This window comes from Nyctereutes procyonoides, unplaced genomic scaffold (assembly GCF_905146905.1).
Source record: "Nyctereutes procyonoides isolate TBG_1078 unplaced genomic scaffold, NYPRO_anot_genome, whole genome shotgun sequence".
Taxonomy (NCBI): domain Eukaryota; kingdom Metazoa; phylum Chordata; class Mammalia; order Carnivora; family Canidae; genus Nyctereutes; species Nyctereutes procyonoides.
The window spans coordinates 54,990,744-55,010,541 of NW_026575046.1; positions in this window are offsets into that span (position 1 = coordinate 54,990,744).

Sequence of the window (19,798 nt, forward strand, 5' to 3'; positions counted from 1 at the left end):
GCTAAAGAAGATCCTAATAAAGAATGAATGGATCAACCAGGAAATTAAAGAAGCACTAAAGAGATTCATGCAGGGCAGCCCGGGTGGCTCAGCGATTTAGTGCCACCCTCAGCCCAGGGCATGATCCTGGAGACCCGGGATCAAGTCCCACGTCGGGCTCCCTGCATGGAGCCTGCTTCTCCCTCTGCCTGTGTCTCTGCCTCTTTCTCTCCCTCTCTCTGTGTCTCTCATGAATAAATAAAAATAAAATCTTAAAAAAAAGATTCATGCAAATGAATGAGAATGAAAGCACAACTGTTCAAAACCTTAGAGAAACAGCAAAGTTGGTCCTAAGAGGGAAGTACATTTCAATACAAGCCTCTCCCAAAAAATTATGGTATTTTCAAAAGCCTGGGTTGCTCCGTCCCAGATGTCTGTCTAGGCTCAAATGAAAAAAGCCAGAAATCTATGAAGAGGGTCACTGCCTTACCACCAAGCTTGGCTGGAGATGCTTCAGATGGGCACAGTAGGGCATAGGGAAAGGGTTGGTGCTTAGGGTCACAGGCAGACACAGCAGCTCCAAAAGGTTGATGGAAGCCTAAGTCTCCATCAGAGACAGCGCCTGCCAGAATGAGGATCTCGAGGGGCACGGCCAGAAGGAAGCACGGACGACACAGGACCCCAGAGACTTCGAAGCAGTGCTCACCTCAAGCTGCCCGAATAGCGGGGTCTGAGAATCCGGGTTGAGGAAGCGGTCCGAGCCCCACGTGGTTTGCGGGTATACTAGCAGTGTCCAGGATAGAACACTTTTCTTACCACGAATAACATATTATTTGAAGCCTCCTGTCATTCCAGTCTTTGGTGTTTTCATGCCTGTTTCCTCTTCACTGAGCTAATATCCAGAGGAATCTGTGCTCAGCCACAGGAACCTGAAGATTGCAGGGGCTCGGGATCCAGAGTAGCAGTGGCAGCAGCCAAGCCAGATGGACAAGTAGACAGACACACACACAACTCATATCTCTGAATAGAAATTATTGAGAGGTCAGAGGTTGCCAAACTGGTAGAGCCTTTACTCTCTTTTTCGGTGAACTTGGGTTTTACTTTGCATGTAATTATTGGGTTTCCTCCCACCAGCCTTGGCTTCCTCCTAGCGAATGACAGCTAAAGTCTCCGCTTGACACCACAGAGCAAGGAAGACGTGAGCTGTCAGTGGTGGGACGCAGGGAGCTCTCTGGCCTAGGCCTTTGCATCAACCTACTAAACTCTAACAAACCAGCCAGGTACGTGGGACCCCAGGCGACGCAGTTCCGTGACCACCTTTTGTTTACCTGCCTTAAATCCACTTCCCTTCATATTAACATTCTTGGTTCTCTAAGATCCCCTTTCCCCCTGCTAGGTTTCCAGTATTTCTCCAAAAATACCACTTCCCTGCTCTCCCCGCCCCGTTGCCTGACAGCGTGTTTAGGATGGCCTAGCTGGATTAAACCTCACAACCTTCAAATAACATAAATTTGGTGTTTGCTCTCTGGTCTCTGAAAGATATGCCATTTTCTCTAGGACTCCAGGGTCCCCCTGGCCATGCCCACCTCTTGTCTGGCTTTCCACCGAGGAGACGGTGGACAGATCAAGAAAATGAGTGGCAGCAGCTTGGGGATGCGGCTTACATCCCTCCCTGTCAGCTGTCCTAAATGATTCTCTTTTCTCTTCCCCAGCAGAACCACAGGGAAGCCTTCTGTTGTCCCTCATCATCTTTGGCTTGGAAAAAAAAAAAAAACAGAACCATTTTTGCATAATACATGGATGTCCCTGAATTATAAATATGCTGCGGCTGCGGATTTTCCCATTGCCTTTGTCTATACCTTAATATCAGCTTAAAAAATCGTCTTTCCAGAATCAGGAAGATGAAAGGCAAATTAGGTGTGGCAAGATCAGAAGTCGGAGCAAGGAAACCATGTGTCCTGGGCAGCTTCCAAGACAGAGGGCAGTACCCTAGGCAGCTAGGTTGTCCTACAGCTCACAGGGGCCTATGTCTCCCCGTGCACCTCCTGGCTCCTGCCCAGCCTGAATCCTGAGCCATGAACTTACCTGGTGAGATGTTTATTTTTTTATTCTTAAAGATTTTATTTGTTTATTCATGAGAGACACAGAGAGAGGGGCAGAGACACAGACAGAGGGAGAAGCAGGCTCCATGCACCGGGAGCCCGACGTGGGACTCGATCCTGGGTCTCCAGGATCACGTCCTGGGCCAAAGGCAGGCGCTAAACTGCTGAGCCACCCAGGTGTCCCTGGTGAGATGTTTTTAAAAAAGGATTCTTATTTGACTTTAATGGCTTGCTTTCCTGGAAGCCAACTTTTTATATGGCTCCTTAATGAGCATGGTTGTTTGTTTGAAGTAAAAAATTTCACAGTATCAGATGGTATCTGATCAAATAGAAAACAGAGATTTTTCTTAATAACTCTTTGCCTTTAGTTGTTCGGTCAAAATAAACCAAAGCAAGGATAGATTTAGGAAAAAAAAATAGAAATCTCATGGTAATAGCCGGAAAATATAACTGTAGTTCTGATCTCCTTCCATCTGGCAGTTTCCCCGAAGGTCCTGATGTCCACTTGTGTTCAATGCACGGGTGCCGGCCCAGCCTCTGGCTCACGGCTCTCCTCACCTTACATGTTGCACGTCTACTACCCACGTTGATAAGTCAGGCTGTACGTCGTCTGCTGTCCCTGGTTCTCCAGATTGTCTTGGTGCAGGTCACAAAGAGAGCTGGTCCCCAAAATAAGACCAAATAGTAGGCAAAGAGGTAGGAAAGTCCCTGAGAGATTAGGTGGTTGAGCCAGGTAGGAGCTATCGTCCTTGATGTAAGAGTAGTAAAGCCAGGACCCAGGCATCCTGTCCCCTCCCACCCATCCCCAATGTTACCACTAAGAGAACAATGTCACAAGGACTCCTGCAGTGTCCCAGCCGCTCACTCTTGGCAGTGACGTTTTCATGCCCACTGGTCAACGGGAGAGACCATTCCTGCCAAGGAAACTGAGGCATACGGAGATGTTTTTTTAAAATGTGCTTTGAAAAAAAAATAATAAAAAATAAAAATAGGGCAGCCCCAGTGGTGAAGCGGTTTGGCACCGCCTGAAAGCCCGGAGTCTGATCCTGGAGTCCCAGGATCAAGTCCCACGTCGGGCTTCCTGCATGGAGCCTGCTTCTCCCTCTGCCTGTGTCTCTGCCTCTCTCTCGCTCTCTCTGAATAAATAAATAAATCTTTAAAAAAATTTTAAAAAAATAAAATAAAAATAAAAATAAAAATAAAAATAAAATAAAATGTGCTTTGGAACACTTATGCTCGCTAACTCCCCTGGAGAGAGTCCCATTCTGTTATAAGATCTTGTTCCCCCCTTGCTGATGGATCCTGTTATGTTCGTGAACTTCCTAGGCATTTACTGTGTGCATACACACCATGCAATTTAATGGTGAACCTCTAGGACACGGGCACTCGCTTTCTGTGTGTTCTAGTCCACAGTACTTTGCAGGCACTGCGTGTGAGAACTTGGTTCTCGAGTTCAAATGGAATTGAAACTAGCACCGTGCTTTACATGCTTTCAGATCCCTGCTTTCCCAAGGCAGAAAAATCTATCTTTTCCTCTATCCTGTGCAGTTCTAGGCACATACTGGCTGTGTAAGAATTTCTGGGTGAATCAAAATAAACAGAATCTTTATGAATATATTTGACCTCTTCTACAGGAGTTTGGTGGTGAATGTGTGTGTGTGTGTGTGTGTGTGTGCGCGCGATGTTTTTCTCTTTCTTTCTTTCTTCTTTCTTTCTTTCTTTCTTTCTTTCTTTCTTCTTCCTTCCTTCCTTCCTTCCTTCCTTTCTTTCTTTCTTTCTTTCTTTCCCTCTCCCTTTCTTTTCTTTCTTTCCTTTCTTCTTTCTTTTTTTGCTTTAATAAGAAGAAAATGTGTACTGGTGGGGCATTGATCATCTGCCTATGGCTCAGGTCATGATCTCAGTGTCCTGGGATCAAATCCCACATCGGGCTCCCCACAAGGAGCCTGCTTCTCTCTCTGCCTATGTCTCTGCCTCTCTCTCTCTCTGTCTCATGAATAAATAACATCATTAAAAAAAATAAAAGAAAATGTGTGCTGGTATTCCAACGATTTTCACTTTCCTAACCCACTGAGGGTTTCCCACCCTCAATCCTTGGAGATTGAGTGTAGTATATGTGATATGAAGAAATCAATCTGAATCTTTTCCTCTTTCACAAGCCTCCTGCTCTAGAGGTACACATCTCTAGAAATTGATTTGTGTTTATCTTCCTATCTCACGGGGCCCATATAGGTTGGGGGTTCTGCAAATTATGTGGGAAGGGGAAGAAAAAGGCTGGGCTCATCTGCCATGAGGCCTCCAGAATGGGAAGTAACCCTAGGGAGATTCAGTGTTTAGCTCAGTGCTTTAAAAATGATAGCATAGCTGTGCCATCAAATTCCGAGTATCCAGCCGTAGTCATAGCTCTTTTTTCTATCAGTGCCAAGACATCTCACGTCTTTGGACAGAAGATGATAACTCTGGCTTTCCCTAGGAATGTTAGAACAAGGCTAAGATTGGGGCACCTGGGTGGCTCAGTGGTTGAGCGTGTCTTCGGCCCAGGGCGTGACCCCGGGGTCTTGGGATCGAGTCCCCACGTCGGGGTCCCTGCATGGAGCCTGCTTCTCCCTCCGCCTGTGTCCCTGCCTCTCCGTCTGTCTCTCATGAATAAATAAATAAAATCTTTAAAAAAAAGAAAAAAAAAGAATAAGGCTGAGATTGTCTTTCAAGATTGAGTTCTTCTACTGAAGAAGATGTAGTTTGACATTTGTTTCTATTATGGTCTTTCTCAGTGGTTTGGGTGGTTAACATACGAGAATCATCATACATATGTTGTGATTACTGTATTATACTGAAGTTAAACCAACCTTAAAAAACCGTCCCGCTGTATGAAGGGGATATCTCACTCGAAGAAGCCAACTTACAAATAATTGCCAGAGGCCACAGATGATAAGTTAGGCCCCAGAGAAATAAGACTGAATATCTTATTTAATCATCAAATCACTGCTAACCGAACAAAGCTGACACATGCAAGTAACCCTGCATTTCATCACTGGAGATCATTCCTTGGGCAATCATCATTTTCTATCAATAAGCTGCAGGGGAGAAGTTGTGCTCACATCAGTAAGAAGTCCATAAATGAGCTAAGAGGCTCACACTCAGGAGAGACTGGGGTTTTGCCAATGAGGAAATGTCTTGGTCTAAAATGTGGAAAAAGACATTCTCAGGCTCAGGTGGACAAGGAGGTTGAAAACAGTCAATAAGTCAGTGCCAAAAGGCTGCAAGGTGAGCAGGATCTTTGCATTCATAACCTCCATGGTGTGGTGCATCTATTCATCCCTTTAACACGTATGTTTGTGAGTGCCCACTCCGGCCCAAGCACCTGTGTGAATTGATAGAACAACTACCATGTGAAAAAGAATTACGATTTCTGTCTTAGAAAAAGTTTTGAATACATATAACAGACCCATACTCCTTATCCGTTATATGCAAAGCATTCTTACAAAATAAAAAAAAGCACCAATACCAATTCAATAAGTAAAAAGGGTAAGCGATTTTACTAAAAGTACCCTAAAATACATATTAAGAATTAATCAGTGATGAAAAGATAGAGTACTTGTTAAAAAATAAACGCAAAATATTTACATATTGATTGTCACCTATCAGAGAAGCAGAACTATGAAAGAATTTTATTTTTTAATAATAAATTTATTTTTTATTGGTGTTCAATTTGCCAACATACAGAATAACACCCAGTGCTCATCCCGTCAAGTGCCCCCATCAGTGCCCGTCACCCATTGACCCCCACCCCCGCCCTCCTCCCCTTCCACCACCCCTAGTTCATTTCCCAGAGTTAGGAGTCTTCATGTTCTGTCTCCCTTTCTGATATTTCCTACCCATTTCTTCTCCCTTCCCCTCTATTCCCTTTCACTATTATTTATATTCTCTAAATGAATGAGATGATATAATGTTTATCCTTCTCTGATTGACTTATTTAACTCAGCATAATACCCTCCAGTTCCATCCATGTCGAAGCAAATGGTGGGTATTTGTCATTTCTAATGGCTGAGGAATATTCCATTGTATACATAAACCACATCTTCTTTATCCATTCATCTTTCGATGGACACCGAGGCTCCTTCCACGGTTTGGCTATTGTGGACAAGGCTGCTAGAAACATCGGGGTGCAGGTGTCCCAGTGTTTCATTGCATCTGTATCTTTGGGGTAAATCCCCAGCAGTGCAATTGCTGGGTCATAGGGCAGGTCTATTTTTAACTCTTTGGGGAACCTCCACACAGTTTTCCAGAGTGGCTGCACCAGTTCACATTCCCACCAACAGTGTAAGAGGGTTCCCTTTTCTCCGCATCCTCTCCAACATCTGTGGTTTCCTGCCTTGTTAATTTTCCCCATTCTCACTGGTGTGAGGTGGGATCTCATTGTGGTTTTGGTTTGTATTTCCCTGATGGCAAGTGATGCAGAACATTTTCTCATGTCATGTTGGCCATGTCTATGTCTTCCTCTGTGAGATTTCTCTTCATGTCTTTTGCCCATTTCATGATTGGATTGTTTGTTTCTTTGGTGTTGAGTTTAAGAAGTTCTTTATAGATCTTGGAAACTAGCCCTTTATCTGATACGTCATTTGCAAATATCTTCTCCCATTCTGTAGGTTGTCTTTGGTTTTGTTGACTGTATCCTTTGCTGTGCAAAAGCTTCTTATCTTGATGAAGTCCCAATAGTTCATTTTTGATTTTGTTTCTTTTGCCTTCGTGGATGTATCTTGCAAGAAGTTACTGTGGCTGAGTTCAAAAAGGGTGTTGTCTGTGTTGTCCTCTGGGATTTTGATGGAATCTTGTCTCACATTTAGATCTTTCATCTATTTTGAGTTTATCTTTGTGTATGGTGCAAGAGAGTGGTCCAGTTTCATTCTTCTGCATGTGGATGTCCAATTTCCCCAGCACCATTTATTGAAGAGACTGTCTTTCTTCCAGTGGATAGTCTTTCCTCTTTTATCGAATTTTAATGCCTACTGTTGGTAAGCGCCACGAAGGGCCTTCATTTACTGGCTGATGAGAGTTTAAATTGCTGTAAAGTTCCCAGGTTGTAACTTTGCGATGTCTGCCTTAGTTAAAAATGCCTTCACTGATGACCTTATGATTCAAATTATAGGGAAGAGTTTTATTTATTCGTGAGAGACACAGAGAGAGGCAGAGACAGAGGCAGAGGGAGAAGCAGGCTCCCTGCTGGGACTCGATCCCAGGACCGCGGGGTCATGCCCTGAGCCAAAGGCAGACACTCAACCACGGAGCCCCCCAGGCACCCTTCAAATTTTAGAAATCTATCCTAAGAGATCATAGTACATGTTGCAATGCTTCATGCAGGTGAGAGTGCTGCTCGTGAGAACAACCGTAAACGGCTCCGTATCATGGCTGAGACCTTCAGGAGGCTCTTCTGTTTCATGGGCCATTTTCCGCTGTTACCATTGTCGGTACCTCTGGCTTCACCTGGTGCTGAATGGGCACAGGGAGGAAGGTGGAAGCGGGGCTGGAGCTGCGGCTGGGTCAGGGCTGTGGTCCAAACCCAGGCGACTCAGGAAGCGCAGTGAGCTCAAACCCAGTCTTGACATTAGATCACCCAATATCCTGGGGGAAGCACGGCCAGGGAGTGTGTGAGTGTTTCTTCCCACAGATGGAGCCACAGTGACCCTGATGATCCCCTCTGCTTTCATCAGTTCAACACACCTGAGCCCGGCAGGAGCCCTTGGCGGGGTACAGAAGGGGGCGTCAGACCATGACGCCCCACATCCCGGCACTTGCTGTCACAGGGCAGTGTATCACCCTGCTCTGGGATAGGACACTGGAAAGGGTCAGGCACATAGGAGAATAAACACATGGGCACACGGGCACGTCGTCTACACTGGCACAAACATCCTTCCCTCTTCTGACCACTCGTTTTGAAACATTTTTCTTTTTTTCCTAGAAAATGGGTCTCCGTAACCATGGAAATGCTGTTGTTTCCAGCCCAAGGGGATAGAGGATTGTGTGTTTAAGGAGATACTAAGTAAGCCTTGATTGCTGCTCTTCCAGAGCGTGCAGCTTCATCTGGGCACTGCTCTCGCGCTCCCAAAGGGGGCCCAAGCGGCAGCGGTTCTGAGCCTGCCCTCCGAGCGCCCACGTCCAGTTGAGAGCTGACTTCGGCTGCGTGCCCTTGCAGCTGATGGCAGGTGTGCACGGACCAGCCCCCATGCCCCTCAGCAACGCGTGCAGCACAGGTGGGAGACGGCTGCAACCACTTACAGGCCCTCAGGCCGCCAAAGCTCCGACGTCAACTTTGGCCTGCGGGTCTCGGGGAGCCCCCCAGGTTGTGCCCTGGCTCCTCGGGAGCCTCCGATTCCTCCCCCTGGATGGTCTCTGGGGATCGAGGCCAGGCCCGTCAAGGCCGCCTCCGTGCCCAAGAAATGATGGCCTGCGGAGGCCTGACCGGACAGGAGCTGAGCCCACTTGGCCTGAGGTTAGCCTTGGGTTTTCATCTTTGTCATACTCAGTGCTTTCTGATAAATCTAATAAATCTCCTCTTGTTTAAGTGACAGGCAGTTGAGAGTGAGTGTTCTTTTCTTTTGTTCCTTTTGGCAAATCCTCAAAAGGGAAAATCAACCCACTTATCCCAAAAGGGAGGAGAAATAAGTTGAAACAGAAGCAACGTCTAATTGCTTAGCAGTGGACAGACCTTCGAGGGGGGGCAGGCTTTAGACTAGAGACCCCTGTGCAGACCCAGAGAAGGGTGTGCAGCTCCTGGGGGGCCCAGGGGGCTCCCGGCGCGGGATAGAATGGAGGACACACACAGGCGTGAGCAGGGTAGGCAGGAAAGGTGATGAGTACCTGCACCCCCTCTTCCTGGAAATTTCACACCTTGAGGAGATTCCCGCCTTTGCCTGGCCCACTCTCTGGCCTTTGCTTCACTGATCTGGGCAACAGTGGAGGAGAAAAGGGAAAGACGGCGAGAAAGGCTGCATTCATCTACGGTACACAGCGCAGGAGGCCATGCGGGACAGCAGAGTGGGTGCCCCGCGGCCCGTGGGCCCAAAGGGGCTGGGGCAGTGGGGAGGGACCAGGCTTGGCCCTGCCAACCGGGCCCCCTGGCCTTTGCAGATGTGGGAGGGTCCGAGAAGCGCGACCGCCCCTCAACAGAAAGGCTTAGAGACGGGAAGGCTTAGAGGGGGGAAGGCTTAGAGGGGGGCAGGCTTAGAGGGGGGAAGGCTTAGAGGGGGCAGGCTTAGAGGGGGGAAGGCTTAGAGACGGGAAGGCTTAGAGACAGGAAGGCTTGGAGACAGGAAGGCTTAGGGAGGGGAAGGCTTAGAGACGGGAAGGCTTGGAGACAGGAAGGCTTAGGGAGGGGAAGGCTTAGAGACGGGAAGGCTTAGAGGCAGGAAGGCTTATAGGGGGGAAGGCTTAGAGATGGGAAGGGTTAGAGATGGGAAAGCTTAGGGAGGGGAAGGCTTAGAGGCAGGAAGGCTTAGAGGGGGGAAGGATTAGAGAGGGGAAGGGTTAGAGAGGGGAAAGCTTAGGGAGGGGAAGGCTTAGAGGGGGGAAGGCTTAGAGAAGGGAAGTCTTAGAGGCGGGAAAGCTTAGAGTTGGGAAGGCTTAGGGAGGGGAAGGCTTAGAGGCAGGAAGGCTTAGAGAGGGGAAGGCTTAGAGACGGGAAGGCTTAAGGAGGGGAAGACTTAAGGAGGGGAAGACTTAAGGAGGGGAAGGCTTAGAGGCGGGAAGGTTTAGGAAGGGGAAGGCATAGAGGCGGGAAGGCTTCAGGAGGGGAAGGCTTACAGACGGGAAGGCTTACAGGCAGGAGGCTTAGAGACGGGAAGGTTTAGAGGTGGGAAGGCTTAGAGGCGGGAAGGGATAGAGACGGGAAGGCTTGGAGGTGGGAAAGCTTAGAGGCAGGAAGGCTTAGAGGGGGGAAGGCTTAGAGGGAGGAAGGATTAGAGACCAGAAGGCTTAGAGGTGGGAAGGCTTAGAGGCGGGAAGGCTTAGAGGGGGGAAGGCTTAGAGGCAGGAAGGCTTAGAGTCAGGAAGGCTTAGAGGCCAGAAGGCTTACAGGTGGGAAGGCTTAGAGAGGGGAAGACACCACGAAGCCCCCCAGGGTGCCCTCAGGAGCTGCCAGGGCAGAATGGAGTTGCTCCCGTGGCTCTCTGGATGTCCTGCTGAGTTTCCCTGGGATGCAGCTCGCTGGGTTTGTGGGATCCTGCAGGATCCAGCCACAGCGTGGAGGGTGCCGAGCTCTGGGTTCGGGGGGCAGGTGTCCAGGTCGGACAGTCGGTGCCGGGCCTGGGCCTGGGGCGTCCTCGCCACTGAAGGGACACAGGCCATGGCTGCTGTCCCTTCCCGCCCAGGCCTGCTGGCCTCACATGCATCCACCTGCAAACCCACCATGTTTCCTAAAGGCGCTCTGGAGCCACCACTGCCTTGGCCCAGCCCGAACCCCCGCCATGGCCCCACCTGGCCCCGGCCCTGCCTCTGCCACCAGTCTCCCACCTGCCTCCACCGCCTGCCTCCACCGCCTGCCTCCACTACCTGCCTCCGCTACCTGCTGCGCACTCGCTTTCCACCGTCAGTAGGATCCCGCCTGCCCAGCAGCCCGCAGCTCCCGCCAGAATGAGGCATCACAGTTGTGCGTACACCTGCACAAACTGGCCTTCGCCTCCTACTTGTCTCGTATTAGTTTCCACTGCACCAATAAAAAAATATGCTATAGATTCATGTTTCTTTATTTTCTTATATTTCTTAGAATGTAAGAGTAGGAAGGACGCCCGGGTAGGGGGGTGGCACCCGGGTGGCTGAGCACCTGCCTCTGGCTCGGGCAGTGACCCCAGGTCCTGGGATCGAGTCCCACATCTGGCTACCTGCAGGGAGCCTGCTTCCTCCTCTGCCTGTGTCTCTGCCTCTCTCTCTCTGGGTCTCTCAGGAATAAATATAGTTCTAAAAAAAAGATTTAAAAAGAAGAATATAAGAGTAGGAATTTGTCCTGTTTTGTTTCACCCCTTATGCCCAGGCTGATATATAGCACCTATTCAATTAATATTAGTTAAATTAATAAATAGGTTACTTCCCTGAGGTTTATGCTTCCGTCTCCCAAGGCAGGGGGTGAAATAGCGCTGTCCTTCCCAAGTACTCACTATTTCTGTTTGCAAGAGCATTGTGTTTCCCCTCCCCAGCGTGCCCACAGTGGCCTGGCGACTTGCCCGGCCAACAAGATGCCCGGATGAGCAAGTCAGTGGTACCCCCGGTAAGCTGAGGCACCAGGAGCTGCGCTGGGGTTCCCCATTACTCTCCTCGCAGGTGATGAACCCTCGATAGCTCATTTCAGTAAAACAACAAGGAGCTTCTTCATTTTGGGCCCTATAATAAAGAAAATGTGGGACACAGCCACACCATCCATGGAAGACACCGGGGTATGAGCGAGAAATAAAGGTTTGGTGCTGTAAGCCGAGACGAGGAGCCTGTTATGCAGCAGCATCTGGTGCCTGCACCTGCTGACTGAGGGGCACTGAGGGACGCTCGCTGGCCCATGGATGTGCCCATGATGCCTTCTCACCTCAGGGAGCGTGTGCTCTCTTGAATGAGTGTGCTTGTCCTGGTTAGGAATTCTTTTTTTTTTTTCTTTTTTTAAGATTTTACTTATTTATTCATGAGAGACAGAGAGAGAGAGAGGCAGAGACACAGGCAGAGGGGGAAGCAGGCTCCCTGCAGGGAGCCCGATGCGGGACTCAATCCCGGACCCAGGACCCCGGGGTCACATCTTGAGCTGAAGGCAGATGCTCAACCGCTGAGCCACCCAGGCATCCCCTGGTTAGGAATTCTGTAGGGGACACTCTCTCCAACCTGAAGGGGACAGGAAGAGGGGCCACTCTGGGGCCTTAGCCATTCTCCACAGGCAGAGTGTGACTCCTGGACTTGGACTTTTGCACAGTGTGAATCCGGGTCAATGATGCAGACACCCATTCAAAATGCATTGCCTTGAATTTCCAAACCTGCCACTAGCCCTTCCTTGTTCTTTTTTTTTTTTTTTGAAGATTTTATTTATTTATTCATGAGAGACATAGAGAGAGAGGCAGAGACACAGGCAGAGGGAGAAGCAGGCTTCATGCAGGGAGCCAGACGTGGGACTCGATCCCAGGTCTCCAGGATCACACCCTGGGCTAAAGGCAGGCGCTAAACCGCTGAGCCACCCGGGGACCCCTACACTTTCCTTGTTCTGAGAAAAAACCCCAGAGAAGGGAAGAGCCGGCAGACGAGCTCCACGGCCCCTGCCCAGGCCCAGGTGCTCTGTCGGGATGCAGAGCAGAATGAGGGGGCTTCCATCAACCTCCGGGCTGCACAAGAAAGGAGCGGGGACTAGAGCCGATGCCAGGGGCATGGCAGGCGTGCACCCCACCCGGCTGCGGTTTCATCCCTGAAGGCTACATCCAGCCACACTGAGCCCAGCTTGGCCTCCACAGCCAGGACTCCAGATCCCGGCCTCCGTGGGGGTGGGCATGCGTGCCCCTCTTGCCTGGGCTTCCTCAAAATGCAGACTTCCAGGATTTAGGCTTGAGATTCCCACGACTCCAATCAAGCCCCACGGGATGTGAGGGACCTCGGCCCTCGAGGCTGTCCCCCCGCCCCCCCAACTCCTCTCAGACTACCGAAGCAAGCCTCAAGTCCGCGGGCTGGACCAGTGTGGCCTCCGCTGCCTCCTGCCATTCCCCGAGGTCTGGCCTCAGACAGATGCTGCGGTGATGCTTTGCATTCCAGCCTCAACACAACAATACCTCTTCTTCTTTTCCAACAAACGAATTTTCCAGCGAGTGAAACCAAGTACATTTTGTGAATTAATGAGACAAGGAAAAGGACTTAAGCTTCCTGTGGAGGCTCTGAGAAGGGCCAGGCTGCCCATGAAATATTTAGAGACATTTTCCCAAGGTAGTGGGCTGTAATGAATGGGTAAAATCGAGAGCTGTTTTCCAGAGCCCACAGCAACTGAAGCCCAGAGCTGGGGCCTCGGTGTGATGTTTAACCCTCGCCCCTGTCCTGCCATCCCTGCATGGAGCATCAGCTCTGTCCTCCCCAGCCTGTGAAATCCGTCCTTACTGTTGGATCATCTGTCTGCCTGTTACAATTGCAGCCCTGGCCTGCAGACGTGAGGGGTTGGATCAGATGACACTGAGATTACAGAGAACACACTCGATTGTGCTCATCATACATGGATGGCTGTTTTGTAAATTCTGAAGCAAAGATCCCATGCACGCTCCAGATCTTGCAAGATGGGTTGGTCCCTGAAGCCCCAGGGATGACACACCTTGGTCACATAGAAGTAGCTCCAGGGATGAGCATCTGTCACATTATTCTAATATCTAAGGAGCTTGCAGCCAGGTCATCTATTCACAATCTCATTTGCTGTGCATAAAACTCACTTTGTTGCCATTCATACCAGCCGATCTAGAGTCCCACAGAGGATTGGATTGGATTAGGGTGAACAGGAAAAACACGACACATTACCATTATCTTCGCAAAGCTCCAAGTTACAAACCATAGCCCCCAGGACAGGTGTAGCACTGCAGATGCATTAGGTTCTGGCCCCCTGATGTTTTCAACAAAATTACACAATAATCTTTAAAAACAGGATATGCAGTTTAAATTCTGGATGGTTCTTTCTTTCTTTCTTTCTTTCTTTCTTTCTTTCTTTCTTTCTTTTTTTAAGAGAGGGAAAAAGAACATACAAGCGAGGTCAGGGTTGAATAGGGAGAAAGAGAATCGAGAGACAATCTTAAGCAAGCTCCATGCTGGGCATGGGGCTCAATCTCATGACCCTGAGATCGTGACCTCAGCCCAACTCGAGTCAGATGATTAACCGACTGAGCCACCCGGGCACCCCTAAATGGCTATTCTTAAGCCTTGAAAGATACGGTATTACTGGCCCTGCGTTTTAAATATGGCAAGTTTGCCGGAAATGCTAATTGTTGGGCTTTAAACCGTCATGTGTTCTTCAGTTGCCACCACTTCCTAGGATATCATTTTCATCTCATCCCTCATGGTCATTTGAGTCTGTGATATTGAAAACCTGTTTTGTGATACAATGGGTAGCTGAAGATGCTCGGGAATAAGCTCTATTTAATACCTAAGCTTTCTCCCATTCAGGTGGGATGCAAGGCATGTTGAGCCCTGGCCAGCATGGAGTCAGCATCTTCCCTCTCTGTGCTGTGCCATCGTTGCCCCAGAAATCAGCGCTGCAGATAAAATCACCTTTTTGTTACCCCAGGGAAGACTTTGATTGTCGGGGAGCTCTCTCCTGTGGTGCTTATAATTACAGAGGGTTTCTCTGGAGTCCAGTCTCACCCTATTTCTTTGAGTAATGGTCAGTCCCAGTGCAACAGTCCGGTTGATTATTTCAGCAGTTGTGTCATGTAACATCATATCCCACCTGTGAATGACTTGCTCTCTTCTCTTGAGCAGGAAGGTCCTTGTTGGGGGATTGGGGTGTCCCAGTGACACCTCAGCACCATGCTGTTTTCTGTTGTAGGTTTTACCCCAGACACAGAGATCAGTGGCATCTATATGCACCTTATGACAAAAAGCACCAGCTGGAAAGAGCCTACCAGATATCCACATTTTGATGAACACACACAGGATTGTTATTCATCCCCCTGCCCTGACCCTTGCACCATTATAGGAAAAAGAAAAAAAAACTGTCATCACCCTCTTGTCCTCTGAGACATTTTGACCTGACACTTTGAAATGTACTAGGCAAGCAAAGGCAAGCACTGGATCTCCTCCCACGGTCAGAGGGGAAAACATCAGTGCTATCCTATCATCAGAACACTGGCTCCACAACTTGAAGATTCTAGCCCAGACTTAACTCTCACATTTACAACACACTGAGGACATGTCCAAAGGGAATGGATCCTCAGCAAATCACAGGATAGCTAACCCTCGATCTGAAGTATATCCTAATCCTGTCCACAACTTGATCATCCCAGTTGGTCTCTAACCCAAAACATGGCTGAATTTTAAGAAGAAACCCTAATTCTGACTTCGCATGCAGTCCCATAGACTTCCTGAAGATTCGGGGACTTTATCTAGCTGACAAGAGCAAGATGGCTCTTTGAGCCAATGGTAAACTCTGCTCCTAGGAGCCATTTTTAGCTTACTTTCTTCTCTTAAAACATCCATTTTTGAAATTGATAAAAAAAATTTAACAGAATAAATTCTCCGAATAAAGAGCATGTATATCTATATATGAATCATCCTTTGTTACCCTCATTTACTTGGGACAAGGAGTATATTACTGAGGAAGGAGAAACAGGAAGGAGAGGAAGGGTGGAGGAGTAAAATTAGAATGGAAGAAAAGAAGACAAAGAAGCGGGAAGGAGAGGGAGGGAGAAGAGAGGAGGAGAAGGAAAAGGAGAACAACAGAAAGAATTAGTATTATTCTCTCCTAAGGAGGATCATTTCAGAAAGATAAAAGTTGAGGACCACACTCAATTCATGCCCCACTCAGCTGCCAGCAAGGCAGCCCTCACTATATGCAGGCTCATTCTGGACCCAATATTGAGCCAAGCAGACCTTGGCTTAGAAGTAAATGGAGAACTCTCTTCCCACCAATCATTGGGGCAGGAAGTGGTCTTTAACCTCTGCATCTGTGACTGTTTGGCCCAAGGAGTCAAATGTCCACTTGGACTTGATGTTGCTGCTGCCTCTAAACCAAAACCATGACAGAAGAAATTTGCCCACCAGAATGGCCCCTTGCCTTGCTCCTCTGCTCACAGCAGCACTCACTGAGTTAGAAGTCTTGACCTCGCACTTATCTAGCCAGTGGCAGCCTCAGCTTTGCCAGTTACTGCCATTGAGGGGTGGGTTTCACATCTGACACCAATGCATCAATGTAGACAATGCTCTATGGTCTTGGGATTCCACCCAACACTGAGAAGTGACTGCTTCTATAGATTATAACTTCTGGTATATGAATTTCAATTTCACTGAACTTGAGTTAGGATTTGGATGTTTCCTTCTCCCCAACTCCTGTTTCTTTCTTTCAGGCTCTACCTCTCTGAGCCCAGCTCACTGTCTTCTGTCTTGAGGAGGCTCCATCATACCACTGGTTGGGCTAGCCCACTTACAGCAGGACTGTGTTTCAGAATTTGAGTGCAATGGTTCCCAAGAATTCCTTTTCCTGTCACCTAGCTCATCAGATATTCTGATAAATGTAGAAAAAAATGTAGAAGAAGGAAATAGGTGATATTCCATTATTGGCTCTCTGGGAAAGAGTCCCCTGTACATTTCATTATTATTTAAGCCTTCAGAAAGTGCTGAGGATCAAACACCCATCTTATCCACAAATGACTATTTAAATGTAAATCAGATCTTATCACTTTTTTCTAGGAGCCTGTATCAGCTACCTGCTGCACTGAGAATATAATCAAAACTTTGCACATGGCTCACAGGCACTGCATGCTCCGGACCGGATTTATCTCCTCCAGCCCATCCTTGCCACATTCCTTCTTATGCTCCATGATCCAATACAATCACTTTCTTCTAGCTCTTAAAAGGCAACACACATTTTCCCACTTCTGGACTTTCCATTGTCACAGACCTTGTATCTCTGCTTAGATCACTATTCTCATGACTCCTCTTATCACTCAGTTGTCAGCCTCATAGCAAGACACTTCCTGCTGATCCTCTTGGAATAGGTCATATTAATCCCCATCATGGCACTCTATGAGTTTTACTCATTACTGGAATTGGTAACTTCACAGTAATTTTTTTTCAATTGTGGATAATATGTTTTCCCAATTAGACTATCCATGAAGATGGAGATCACATCTTCTTTGGGTACCAATATATCTTCATTGCTTGGTACATAGTAAAACCTCAATACACATTTTTGTATATATGAATTGATCAGTGATGGAATACAATGATGGGTAGAGCTAAATCAAATTTCATTTTCTGATATTTAATTTTATAGATACCGTAAATTGATATGAGTACAGATGTAGAGAATCCTAGAATGTTTTCTTTCCATTCTCTGCCATTTTCAGCCTAAAATTATTCTGTTCACTGAGCTTTGTGTTAGTTCCATTTGTCATGTGCTGTCACTTGTTTTCATCTACACAGAAGTAATGTCTGTAAAAGATCCTGAATCCCTTCTCTTTTGTCTCTCCACTGGAGTGTTGGAAGTACAACCATAGCACTATCTCATTCAAATTGTTTTAAGACACCTTTGACTACAGGGATTGGCTACCCAGTTTTGGATCTCAGAATGATTACAAGGAGAAATGTCTATAGCTTCCCTAATGCCACAGGCTTGGTTTTTCTTCACATTGAAGTTTCTTCTGTGGGTTGGAGAAAGTAAAAATAGCACTTTAGAGAAGACCAAGAATAACAAAAATATTAATAGCGAATAATTTCCTCTGAATTTCACTGAGATCCTAAAAAGCACAGAAGAGCAGATGGAGACTAGACCTTTGGCATTTGACACACCTTTTTAAAATTAGGACTCAGTGCGTGGTGAGAAGCTTACTCAAAATTAATCCTTTAGAGATGAGTATATACTCATCTGTCAAGGGAGAATAATACTATTAACATTTAGAATGGTTTTGAAGATTAAAAGAGATAATAGGACATCCAAAACAGTGTCTCAATCAAAAAGACATTAATTTCACTCCTTCTGTGGTCTTTAAAGCTCATTCTTTATCTCCAGTTGTAGAAGGAGTAGAAGTCTTCAGGAAATTTCTATTCTTGCCTGTGCAGTGACCCAGTTGAGGAGGGTCTCAAGCAGTACAGAAAACATTTTTTTCCTACTGTAGATGGATTGAGAGTCTGTAAATACTACTGAGAGAATGTCTAAATACTACTTAGTAAGATAACGTCTGAAAATAAAACACAATGAAACTGTATCACCCCATGACTGGACACCTTTGTTACAAGTCTTATCTTCCTTCTCTACTCACAGTGATATGTTCCTGGTCACTTGATGAAGGATCTACCCAGTTCTCTCCATTAATTTCCAGAATATTCAGGGAAGCACAACCTTTGCTCTAGTCTATAGGTACCAATCTCAGTTAATATTTTCTAATAAGCTACTGGTGATAAAATGAGTGCTTTTTCCCTTTGTTTTGATATTTAATATAAATCCCTCTTGGTTAGATCCTCAAGGGTGACTGGAAGGTGGAGATAAAGAGAACTTCTTGACCTGCTGGTGCTTAAGTACTTTCTGAAAGAGAAATCACACCTGGAAGCCTCAGCTATCCTTCTGGATCCATGTTCAGCTTCCATTTCACCTCTGTGTATGTTTTTTGGAGTCCAGCTGCCTTCTTCAGTTATACTTTCAGAAGTGGCTTTGCTGGCACATCCTGGCTTGCCTGGAGATTCCAATCTTGTGTTATCCTTCAGGTAGATTGTATTTTCCAAAATTGATTGCAACACTCTCATCCCACATCCCTCTCTCTGACCTTGCCTTTCACCATCAAGAGGTATATTCTAATTTCCCTTGCCTTACATCTGGGTGAGAATATGGCTCAATGGTCTCCCAGCAGAAAACCAACAATAACTTACCAGTCCTGTGAGTGAGCTATTTTGCAGGTCTAGCAAATTCCACAGTGCCAGCCAACATTTGACAAACAAGAAAGAACCTCATATGAGCCCCTTCCAAATAGCTGACACAAAATATTGTGAGAAAAATTAAAAGGTAGTCTTAAGTTACTAAGTTTTATGGTAATTTGTGGTAACTAGAATAGTTTTAGATGGGCCATAGTAAGCAGATTTTCCTGGCACATCTGTTTACCTAGATTAAATATATTTCTTTTGTCCTATGCTCCAGGGAAAACTACACTCCAATAGAATTCTCATTTGAAGCTTTCATCTTGTGTGCCTGGAATTAAACTTTTATATCTGAGTTGCCATTGGAGATATGAAGCATACATAGCCATGGTGAAACTACACTGGAATGAAGATTAGACAAGCTAGTCAGGAACATTACCATCCATTTTTTTAAAGTATTTTATTTATTTATTCACAAGACACACACACACACACAGAGGCAGAGACACAGGCAGAGGGAGAAGCAGGCTCCATGCAGGGAGCCCGATGTGGGACTCAATCCCGGTCTCCAGGATCAGGCTCTGGGTTGAAGGCAGACGCTCAACTGCTGAGCCACCCAGGGGTCCCACCATCCATTTTTGATAGCAGATCCTTTTTCCTTTATTGGGAAGACTATCTGGCTTTCTCACTTCAGAAGGCTCTGTGCCATAATCCTTGGAGGTTGAGAAAGGTGATTTGAAGACTCAAACATCTCTATGCTTTGTAGAGTCTTAGCAAGAAGGAGATTCGCAGAAGCTATTTAGCTATGTAGAATGTCACCAAAAAGGCTTCTGGCTGAAAAAGGAGGAAGCCTAGCTTTTTGATTCATTATATCTGCAGGCTAGGACAGAAAGATACCAGGAGCCTTTCTCATATCTAAGTGCAGACTATTATCTGGTATCTAGGAAAGATGAAAAAAAATAAGAGATGGGGATAAAAGTTTCTGCATTTTTAATGTCCATCCGCGTACTGTAATCACCACTGTAATCACCTTACCATCTTAACTCTAAAGACCAAAATAAACAGACTAGGACTCTGAGATAGAAAATAGGAATTGTGTCCTACTGATCCAATAAAATTAAGTACTCAATGCAATCAATGAGAATATGGCCTAGGGCATACATGGATGGCAA